The following is a 12,609-nucleotide window of genomic DNA, read 5'->3' as shown; positions in this document are numbered from 1 at the left end:
GCCAGTCGCCTGCGGGGCAACTGGTTCCATTATCTGTTCCCCATCGACCGTGGACCCATTTGTCGATGGACTTCGTCACATACCTGCCTATGTGCAACAAGTATAATACCATCTGGGTAGTGGTTGACCGGTTTACCAAGATGGCACATTTCATTCCCCTCACCGGTCTTCCGTCAGCTTCCAAGTTGGCTCAAGTATTCATTCAGGAAATCTTCCGACTACACGGTCTTCCCGAGGAGATTATCTCTGATAGAGGAGTACAATTTGTAGCCAAATTCTGGAGAAGTTTGTTTCAAGCCCTCCAAGTCAAATTAAAGTTCTCTACAGCTTACCATCCTCAGACCAATGGTCAAACTGAGAGGGTGAATCAGGACTTGGAGGCCTTCCTCCGCATCTATGTGTCTTCCTCTCAAGATGACTGGGTTCAACTTCTTCCCTGGGCCGAATTCAGCAATAACAACCAATATCATTCCTTATCTTCTTCTACACCATTCTTCATCAACTATGGATTGCACCCTAAAGTTCCAGAATTCCAGCCGCTTCCAGCGACTTCTGTACCAGCAGTTGATATCACCGTACGCCAGTTTTCAAACAATTGGAAAAATGTTCGAGCAGCCCTGCTCAAAGCATCATTTAGATACAAGAAGTTTGCAGATAAGAAGCGTAGGGCAGTTCCTGCCCTCAAAGTGGGTGATCGTGTTTGGTTGTCTACAAAGAATTTGAGATTGAGAGTTCCAAGCATGAAGTTTGCGCCCCGTTACATTGGTCCTTTTCAAATTGAACAAGTTATCAATCCTGTTGCTTACAAACTCCAGTTACCCCCATTCTTGAAAATTCCTAGAACATTCCATGTTTCCCTTCTGAAACCACTGATCCTAAATCGATTCCACTCTGCACTACCTTCGGCTCCTAAAGTCCAGACTCAACGGGGAGTTGAGTATGAAGTTGCCAAAATTCACGTTTCCATTATGGTCAGTTACAATATGTTATTGATTGGAAGGGCTATGGCCCTGAGGAACGCTCTTGGACCAATGCTTCTGATGTCCATGCTCCTAACTTGGTCGGACATTTCCACTCCAGATTTCCTCAGAAGCCTAAGAAGTGTCCTGGGGCCACTCCTAAAGAGGGGGGGGGGGTGCTGTCACTATTCGGGTATCTGGACGCCATTATTTACCTTTCTGGTGTCTCCTAAGGCTGGCTCAGCATCCTAGGCCTGGTTCCCAGCTATGTTGCTAGCATTCATTTGTCATGTCTCATCTCTGCTGATCCGTGGATGTTGTCCTTCCAATGCCCGGGCGACTGGCATGGCGTCACCTGCCGGCGGGGCCTCGGGCATCGTCTCCGTATTCTCAATGCATTACAGGGTATGTGGCACTCTTCACCTACTGCGGCCGCTGCCATCCATGCTGGAGGTTTGAGACGCAAGTCGGCGTTCTCTGTGTTCACTGCCGCCATTACAGAGGAATCTCCATGTGGTGTTACAAACAAGGTTTCCCTCCACTGGCCGGTATAGGCGCAGCCATCTTAGTTCTAGTCACATGATCCTGACCTCCAATCCATAGCTCCGCTGAAGTCTGCCAAATTGCTCATCCAATCCCTGCATACCTAAGGGTATAAAGGGATTGAGCCTGCACCTGGAAATCGTCAGTGCTTTGGTTGTCAAACCTTGTTTCCAGTCTCTCTCCTGTGGTTGTTTTCATTCCAGGTTTCCAGCTCCTGTTTCCAGTTACCACTAAGAGACCCGCACCTGCTTACCACCTTGCGGTGCAGCCTGACTCTGCAGTCTTCTGTGTTTGCTCCAGCTTCCAGCTACAGTTTCATCTGCTTCCAGCGGTCAGCTTCCAGCAGTGATCAGCTTCCTTAAAGAGCCGGTGCGTCTCCAGCGGTTACCTGCATACCATCGGTACCCGCAAACCATCGGTTCCCGCACACCATCGGTTCCTATATCCTCGCTCCCTAGCTTCATTCTACTATTTGGCTGGTTCCATCCAGCATCCACTCCCTGTTCTAACACCTGGCTGGTTCTACCCAGCATCCACAGCAGCTACTTCAACTACAGTGTTACCGGCTTCCAGTGATACATCTGCTGGTGTTCCTTGGCTACACTTATTACTACGGACGGGTCTTGTAAGGACATTCCATCTCTGGGACATTAAGAACTGTACCTACTGCTACCAGTACCCTGTGGCCATTGCCAAACCCATAGTTCTCCAGGAACTGTTTTATCATATCTGCTGTATATCTGCATTCATTTACCACTGCTGTGAATACATGGAGTTTTGTTAATAAACTTTTATTGACTTTTAATCCTGGTTGTCATGGTCACGCCTTCGGGCAACCTTTCTACATCCTTCTCATATGTCCAGGGGTCTGATTAAACCTCCGAAGTTTAGCTTCACCTCAGCCCCCACAACTGAGGCTTCCTCCCGTCAGCTCAGGCCCTCACTTGTGACAGTAAGCACTGACCATATGAATCCAGCCGGAGACCAGGATCAAGCGGCCAGGCCACTGCAAGAACTGGCAGCCAGACTCGAACATCAGGAGGCTGCATAAGGCCACATCATCCGCTGTCTCCAGGATCTCTCTACTCGGCTGGATGGGATCCAAACGACCCTCCGTGGATCAGGGGCGTCCGGTGTGTCCACCACAGTGACACCAGTTGTAACCCCACCCACCTTACCCATTTCTGCTCCACGTCTTCATCTTCCAACGCCAGCAAAATTTGATGGATCTCCAAGATCTTGCAGGGGATTTCTCAATCAATGTGAAATACATTTCGAGCTACAACCTGGCAGTTTCCCTAGTGATCGCACTAAAATTGCTTATATTATCTCCCTCCTTAGTGGCTCAGCCCTTGATTGGGCATCACCTTTATGGGAGAAATCCGACACCCTGTTGTCCTCATATACTGACTTTGTAACGACATTCAGGCGCATCTTCGACGAGCCAGGCCGTGTAACTTCAGCTTCTTCTGAGATTCTTCGTTTACGCCAAGGAACGCATACTGTGAGACAGTACCTAATACAGTTCAAGATCCTGGCATCCGAACTGGCATGGAACGACGAAGCCCTGTATGCTGCATTCTGGCATGGCTTATCTGAACGCATCAAGGACGAATTAGCTACCAGAGACTTACCCTCTAAGTTGGATGAGCTAATATCTCTATGTACAGAAGTTGATCTACGGTTCAGAGAAAGAGCAACTGAGCGGGGAAGGTCATATATCCCAAAATCTTCTGCTCCTCCTCCTCGTCAACCGTCTCCATCCAAAGATGAGCCCATGCAAATTGGTCATTCCCGTCTATCTCCAGCTGAGCGTCGAAGACATCTTTCTGAGTCCCTCTGTCTTTATTGTGCAGCTCCGTCTCATGCAATCAATGCCTGTCCCAAACGTCCGGGAAACTTCAAGTCCTAGCCCGCCAAGGAGAGGGCCGGCTAGGAGTAATGCTCTCCTCTCCATCTCCTCATGATTGTAATCTCCCAGTCTCGCTTCAAATTGCTCAACGTTATAGGAACGTCATTGCCCTCCTAGATTCCGGAGCAGCTGGGAATTTCATAACTGAAGCATATGTTAAACGGTGGTCCCTACCCACTGAGAGACTTTCCTCGTCCATATCTTTGACTGCCGTGGATGGCAGTAAGATTTTTGATGCAGTTATTTCTTTAAGAACTCTACCAGTTCATCTGAGAGTAGGAGTTCTTCACACAGAATTAATTTATTTTCTAGTTATTCCAAGAGCCACACATCCAGTGGTTTTGGGCCTTCCATGGCTTCGTCTCCATAACCCATCGATTGACTGGACGACTACTCAAATCCTGGCATGGGGTCCTTCCTGTACTGAGACCTGTTTGTCCAAAGTGCTTCCTGTATGTTCTTCCTCCTCCAAGTCATTTGATGTTCCACCTCCTCCGTATCAAGATAACACGGACGTGTTCAGTAAAGCTTCTGCCGATATCCTTCCTCCTCATAGGGAATGGGACTGTCCAATCGATCTCATCCCGGGGAAGGTTCCACCTCGAGGTCGAACCTATCCGTTGTCTTTACCAGAAACGCATTCTATGGAGGAATATATTAAGGAGAATCTGGCGAAGGGTTTCATTCGACCTTCTTCCTCCCCAGCTGGCGCAGGTTTCTTCTTCGTTAAGAAGAAAGACGGTGGCCTGCGGCCATGCATCGACTACAGAGGCTTGAACGACATCACTGTCAAGAACCGATATCCTTTACCCTTGATTACAGAACTCTTTGATCGAGTTAGCGGAGCAACCATCTTCACGAAATTAGATTTGAGGGGTGCCTACAACCTCATCCGGATCCGAGAGGGTGACGAGTGGAAGACCGCATTTAACACCCGTGATGGACATTATGAGTACCTCGTCATGCCTTTCGGATTAAGTAATGCTCCAGCTGTCCTCCAGCATTTCGTGAACGAGATCTTCAGAGACATCTTATATCGCCATGTCATGGTTTATCTAGATGATATACTTATCTTTGCCAACAATCTGGAGGAACATCATTTCTGGGTAAAGGAAGTTCTGTCCCATCTCCGTGTCAATCATCTCTATTGCAAATTGGAGAAGTGCGTTTTTGAAGTCAAATCCATTCCGTTTCTAGGCTACATTGTGTCCGGTTCCGGACTAGAGATGGATCCTGAGAAACTACAAGCAATCCAGAATTGGCCGGTACCTTTAACCCTCAAAGGGGTCCAGAGATTTTTAGGATTCGCCAATTATTACAGAAAGTTTATACGAGACTTTTCCACAATTGTGGCGCCTATCACTGCGTTAACCAAGAAGGGTGCTAATCCATCTAAGTGGTCTGAAGAAGCTATGCAAGCCTTTCATCTATTAAAGCAATGATTCATCTCTGCTCCGGTTTTGAAACAGCCCGACATCAACTCACCTTTCATCCTTGAGGTGGATGCCTCTTCCGTTGGAGTAGGGGCGGTGTTATCCAAGAGAGCTAAAGATGGTCATCTACATCCTTGCAGCTTCTTCTCCCGGAAGTTTTCCCCAGCTGAGCGCAACTATGCCATTGGTGATCAGGAGTTGCTGGCAATCAAACTCGCTCTGGAGGAGTGGAGATACCTGCTGGAGGGAGCTTCTCATTCTGTTACCATACTTACCGATCACAAGAATCTTTTGCATTTGAAAGGTGCACTTTTCTTTTCTAGGTTCGACTTTAAACTCCAGTTCTGTCCGGGCTCTCAGAATCGCAAGGCCGATGCCCTTTCCTGCTCTTGGGAGCAAGAAAATGAGTCGGAGTCTTCTGACAAGCATCCTATTATCAATCCGTTGGCATTCTCCACGGTAAGGATGGAATCTACGCCCCCACCAGGGAAAAGTTTTGTGAAGTCGGTGTTAAGGAAGAAGCTCATGCATTGGGCACATGCTTCCCGTTTTACTGGACATACAGGCATTCAGAAAACCCTTGAGTTCTTCTCTAGGTCTTATTGGTGGCCAACTCTGAAAAGGGACGTCATGGAGTTTATTGCTTCTTGCCCAAAGTGTGCCCAACACAAAGTATCCCGCCAGTCACCTGCGGGGCAACTGGTTCCATTATCTGTTCCCTGTCGACCGTGGACCCATTTGTCGATGGACTTCGTCACAGACCTGCCTATGTGCAACAAGTATAATACCATCTGGGTAGTGATTGACCGGTTTACCAAGATGGCACATTTCATTCCCCTCACCGGTCTTCCGTCAGCTTCCAAGTTGGCTCAAGTATTCATTCAGGAAATCTTCCGACTACACGGTCTTCCCGAGGAGATCATCTCTGATAGAGGAGTACAATTTGTAGCCAAATTCTGGAGAAGTTTGTGTCAAGCCCTCCAAGTCAAATTAAAGTTCTCTACAGCTTACCATCCTCAGACCAATGGTCAAACTGAGAGGGTGAATCAGGACTTGGAGGCCTTCCTCCGCATCTATGTGTCTTCCTCTCAAGATGACTGGGTTCAACTTCTTCCCTGGGCCGAATTCAGCCATAACAACCAATATCATTGCTCATCTTCTTCTACACCATTCTTCATCAACTACGGATTCCACCCTAAAGTTCCAGAATTCCAGCCGCTTCCAGCGACTTCTGTACCAGCAGTTGATATCACCTTACGCCAGTTTTCAAACAATTGGAAAAATGTTCGAGCAGCCCTGCTCAAAGCATCATTTAGATACAAGAAGTTTGCAGATAAGAAGCGTAGGGCAGTTCCTGCCCTCAAAGTGGGTGATCGTGTTTGGTTGTCTACAAAGAATTTGAGATTGAGAGTTCCAAGCATGAAGTTTGCGCCCCGTTACATCGGTCCTTTTCAAATTGAACAAGTTATCAATCCTGTTGCTTACAAACTCCAGTTACCCCCATTCTTGAAAATTCCTAGGACATTCCATGTTTCCCTTCTGAAACCGCTGATCCTAAATCGATTCCACTCTGCACTACCTTCGGCTCCTAAAGTCCAGACTCAACGGGGAGTTGAGTATGAAGTTGCCAAAATTCTGGATTCACGTTTCCGTTATGGTCAGTTACAATATCTTATTGATTGGAAGGGCTATGGCCCTGAGGAACGCTCTTGGACCAATGCTTCTGATGTCCATGCTCCTACCTTGGTCCGGAATTTCCACTCCAGATTTCCTCAGAAGCCTAAGAAGTGTCCTGGGGCCACTCCTAAAGAGGGGGGGGGGGTGCTGTCACGATTCGGGTATCTGGAAGCCATTATTTAGCTTTTAGGTGTCTCCTAAGGCTGGCTCAGCGTCCTAGGCCCGGTTCCCAGCTATGTTGCTAGCATTCATTTGTCATGTCTCATCTCTGCTGATCCGTGGATGTTGTCCTTCCAATGCCCGGGCGACTGGCATGGCGTCACCTGCCGGCGGGGCCTCGGGCATCGTCTCCATATTCTCAATGCATTACAGGGTATGTGGCACTCTTCACCTACTGCGGCCGCGGCCGTCCATGCTGGAGGTTTGAGACGCAAGTCGGCGTTCTCTGTGTTCACCGCCGCCATTACAGAGGAATCTCCATGTGGTGTTACAAACAAGGTTTCCCTCCACTGGCCGGTATGGGCGCAGCCATCTTAGTTCTAGTCACATGATCCTGACCTCCAATCCATAGCTCCACTGAAGTCTGCCAAATTGCTCATCCAATCCCTGCATACCTAAGGGTATAAAGGGATTGAGCCTGCACCAGGAAATCGTCAGTGCTTTGGTTGTCAAACCTTGTTTCCAGTCTCTCTCCCGTGGTTGTTTTCATTCCAGGTTTCCAGCTCCTGTTTCCAGTTACCACTAAGAGACCCGCACCTGCTTACCACCTTGCGGTGCAGCCTGACTCTGCAGTCTTCTGTGTTTGCTCCAGCTTCCAGCTACAGTTTCATCTGCTTCCAGCGGTCAGCTTCCAGCAGTGATCAGCTTCCTTAAAGAGCTGGTGCGTCTCCAGCGGTTACCTGCATACCATCGGTACCCGCAAACCATCGGTACCCGCACACCATCGGTTCCTATATCCTCGCTCCCTAGCTTCATTCTACTATTTGGCTGGTTCCATCCAGCATCCACTCCATGTTCTAACACCTGGCTGGTTCTATCCAGCATCCACAGCAGCTACTTCAACTACAGTGTTACCGGCTTCCAGTGATACATCTGCTGGTGTGTTCCTTCGCTACACTTAATACTACGGACGGGTCTGGTAAGGACATTCCATCTCTGGGACACCTACTGCTACCAGTACCCTGTGGCCATTGCCAAACCCATAGTTCTCCAGGAACTGTTTTATCATATCTGCTGTATATCTGCATTCATTTACCACTGCTGTGAATACATGGAGTTTTGTTAATAAACTTTTATTGACTTTTAATCCTGGTTGTCATGGTCACGCCTTCGGGCAACCTTTCTACATCCTACTCATATGTCCAGGGGTCTGATTAAACCTCCGAAGTTTAGCTTCACCTCAGCCCCCACAACTGAGGCTTCCTCCCGTCAGCTCAGGCCCTCAGTTGTGACACTATGTAAATATGTAACAGCAGCAAACCTTTTCTCTAATGGGCAAAACCATGTGCAGTGCAGGTAGGGCAGATATAATATATGCAGAGAGAGCTAGATTTGGGTGTGGTGTGTTCAAACTGAAATCTAAATTGCAGTGTAAAAATAAAGCAGACAGTATTTACCCTGCACAGATACAATATAACCCACACAAATCTAACTCTCTCTGCACATGTTATATCTGCCCCACCTACAGTGCACATGGTATTGCTCATTAGAGAAAGATTTTGCTGCTGCGATCAGGTCTGAATTAGGCCAATTGTCAGAGATCCTCAGTGCTCATTTGTAAGACAGAACTTCTCAAAACAGGTCAGTTTAAAAATAAGAACTTAAGGACTCTAAGCACTATACATACAGTTATCGCGGAGATAAAGCAGCACCTGCTTGGTCTGTTATCGGTGCGAAGCAAGAGGTGGCTACCACAATTGTTACTAAAAATAGCTCTGGAGGAGAGTGAGCGTTAAGTCTCCACCTCGACAGTGTCATCAGAAATTGTACACTCACCCTCTCTCCCATCATGTTCAACTGCAACAGACAGATTTGTTTAAGCAAACTTTATTGACAACTGGCCGAGCTCACTTCCTGCTTCTACACTGGGGAGAGGCAGAGGTAGCGTCTAGTTTCCCTTCGTGGAGAGGACCTTTCCCATATGCCCCTGGGTCCATGTCACAAACTATTTGGAATAGTAACCTGTGGCGTGCAAAGCGGTGTGAGACACCGAGCCCGAAGCGTGGTGAGTGAAGCGAGCCCGCAAGGGTCAAATGGTGCATAGGATAAAAAAATAGCCACAAACAAACGGGGAATGAAGAAAACATTTAGGTGCTATAAGGGCGGAAGTTCTCTCCTGCCCTCTCGTTATGTCAATTCCAGGTCCTGATCACGAAGAAAACAGAGACCCAACCGAGAGGCAGATAACGGCAGCTACAGGTGACGAAGCCGGTGCTGAAGAACAAAGCAAGACACAGGATTGGATCACGACCAGTTGTGATGTTGACAGCATTAGTCATCTGAGTAAGGTGAAGCTTTCTCAGAATTACCCTCAAAACTGTTTAGCCGGTTCCATGAAATCTGCGCCCGAACACACAGACCCTGGCCTCATCACTCACAGAAAACTAGGGAGCTATTCCTGAATGCTGGACAGCTCAACCCACCTCCTGCCCCCAAATGCCTGCAGCCTGTCCACCCCACTATCAGAGGTGTACATAAACCATTGTGTTTACTTACATCTCCGAATCAGGCAAAATATTCCCTATCATATTGGATACACACACACTTTAGGGTTGATTTGTTTTTTTTTGTTTTTGTCAGATGCTAGTTCTACTACCAGTATGTTTTTGGAATGTGGGAGAAAACTGTGCACGCAAACACTGGGGGGACATACAAACTCAACACAGATAGTGACTTGGTCTGTTACTGAACACTTGAGCTCAGGGCTGCAAGGTAGTACTGCTAACTACTATGCCAACAATGCTGATTGTTTTATGACAATTGGAATTTTGAGCAGTACATTATTTTGAGTTCAAATGAATTAGATGGCAGTCTTTTGGTCTCTACCTAATAGGGGAGCTTTGGGGTGGCTATCAATGAAGAGGTTATAAATGACTTCTTCTATAGAGATCTGCTTTGCATGTACATAAAGTTTTGATGCTCTGTGGCTCTATATGCAGACGTCATTACACATCAAGGCCAGTAAACAGTAAGTCTGCATCAAAATCATTTGCCTACAACAATGCTGCTTTGCTTGACTGAATGGCCATGAAGCAATTTTTACATATTCTCCATATTCACATGTTTTGTTCTCTAAATTAGCATAGACAAAATGATTGCATTGCCCAATGAATCAGAATAAAATAAAACATTATTCTGTGTCTTGACGCAGGTGCTACACTACCTGTCACCCTTGTATCAAACACTTATTTCTAAAAGAAATTACATATACTGTATTTTATAATTGAAAAAAAAACATAATTTTAGCTTTAAACAGACAGCAAGCAATGGATTAATGGATTGCATTACGCGGGCAATAGTTCCTTTCAGCAATAAAAAGTTGTTTTTTTTTATATTTCACTGTATGTAAAGATTAGTCAACTTGCACAATTTTCAAATCGATTCTGATGATTTTTCCAATATATATGAGTGAATGGATGTCACCACAAGCTACTGTGTGTGTGTTTGCTCTCTGCAGAGCTAGATAATCTTAATATCTTTCCCACATCATGCTCATAAATACCACGTAAGGAAATCAGCTGTGCATTGCATTTTCTCCTCATGGACTGAGGGCCTAATTCAGCATTAATCATTATTCTGAGAAATTACAGTTGTCTGTGAGTAGAAAGGCGCCGCTCCGATAGGAAGAAAAAACGCCACGGGCAAGTTTGTGACTGTATCGCAGATCACTATCCATTCACAGATGCATACGCAATTTCAAGAACATCAAAGGTTTTTTGCCATTTGAGCAAATAAAAGTAGGTTTAAGGCTGCAACTAATCTGCGACTGAGACGGCCTGTAAGTGGTCTACGCAGACGTCAAAGACCCTCCACAAAAACGCCTGGGTACGCCTGCATTATTATTATTTTTTACACACCTAGAACACGGCAGGTTTTCTCCCAGAAACGCCAGCTTTCTGTCAGTCAAACAGCGGCTACATTGCGATTACGACCTTTATGCAATTTCTGTCACTATTAATCTTCACACATACGCAATGCGAATGCTACACATACGCAGTCGTTCGATAATCGCTCAATTTGCAAATTCTCTGAATAGCAATCCATGCTGAATTAGGCTCTGAAGGTGCAGTAAGTGAAGCAGGAACTACTTCACTAGGAAACATCCAATTTAGTATTGTGTTCTCTGGAATGTCAATGTTTTTTTTTCATTTAACTATAGTAAAATGAATCGGGCATATTCCAGATGACCTTGGTCTGTCCCAGCTATACTTACCATGTCCGCGACTGCATTCGGACTACATTGGGAGCAGGCACAATCTAGCACATCGCTCATTTCATCACTGGGTGAAATGAGCGGGCCCCCATTGCTCTGCTGAGCGGGGGGAGAGATGTGTGCTGAGCGGTCTGAGCTAGATCGCTCAGCACACATCTCTGGGGAAATCTCCTCATGTATACGGGGCTTAAGTAGCCAAATTGGCAAAGGATCCTTTCACACACTGGCTGGCTGTGTTGGGTACAATATGTTGACATTAATCATGTAGACAGCAATGAAATGCTGACATATCAGACTGTCAACATTCCATCCTGGAACCCCAGTGGTGACTCACCTTCTCCTAGCAGTAGCTCCAGCGGCTTCTTCCGCTTCCCTGCGGTCATATCAGACCTCCAATGCTGCAGTGGTTGGGTAAGTATTTCTACCCTATCCCTAATCCCTAACCCTCCCTCTAGTGCATAACCCTAATCCCCTCCCCACAGCCTAACCCTAACCTTCCTACCCCCACATCCTCACCTTAACTTTCCCTCCCGGCAGCCTAACCATAATGATGACATTTTGACAATGTTGACATTTCACCTGTTCTTATTCTGAGAATGCCCACACATTGCGTTTCAAGGTTTTAACAATGATGACATCCTAGATGACAACAATGTTGTGTGGACTTTGTTTTTGTCAACCTTTTGACTATATTCCCCCTCACCAGTTAAGCAACTGATTGTTCCATCACCAAAAGTAATCAAGTGGTTCTCACTCAAGGCCTGATTCAGTGGTGGGCACGAATCGGATCGATGCTACACATTCCGTTAGAGTGGGTCTGAGAAGATATGAAAATACTGCAGAAGTTATCTCCTGTAAAGCCACTGGCAGCTTCTCACATACAGATGAAGCCACGCTAATCGTGGCTCCATCTGTGCCTAGTCGCGCCCGGCAAGCAAATGACACACAAGACGCTCCATTCAAAGTGAATAAGAGTATCTGTGTATGCTCGGCGGTGGGCCGAGGCGCAGGGTCGCCTAGGCACACCACTCGCCCCCACCTGCGATGTAGCGGCTCCATCTGTATGCCACTTAAATCCGAAGATGGAACATCGGTTGCACATTGGGAACATCAGTTACACCATCGGACCTCTGGGCAGCCTTATGATCACAATGACCATTGCAACTGAGACACCAGGGCCAGAAGCACTGTGTCCAAAGGCGAAGTCACTGACCCTATAGTGGTTTTGACATGCCTGCATTTTGGTCACCATTCCCCATTAACTCCCCCACACGATTGCTGTCTGTCAATTAAACTACAGATTCTTCTTTGCACTCCTTCTAACTGGATGGACCAGACCAGAGGTAACTAACAACATCTGAATCTGACGGAGAGTTTTCTAAACACGGAGCTGCCATGGGACCTTTACTTAATCCATGTGGAAACTAGTGTTTCTGCATGTGTAACAGGCCCATAAGAGATAATGAATAGTCCTCTCATTCCTCATACTGTACATTCACACTGTGCACACACGTTTACCATAGGGGGAACTGTTCACTTTTATTGGGTGCTTAATAAAAGTTTCCCTACTTACTGTAGAGCACACTGGAGCGAGTTCTTAAGGCTTGCAATGATGTGCTACTTATTTACTGGGAAAGACAATCGTGGTTATAA

Source organism: Pseudophryne corroboree, chromosome 1, assembly GCF_028390025.1.
Source record: "Pseudophryne corroboree isolate aPseCor3 chromosome 1, aPseCor3.hap2, whole genome shotgun sequence".
Taxonomy (NCBI): Eukaryota; Metazoa; Chordata; class Amphibia; order Anura; family Myobatrachidae; genus Pseudophryne; species Pseudophryne corroboree.
The sequence above is the reverse complement of the archived record's forward strand: the minus strand, read 5'-3'. Positions refer to the sequence as shown.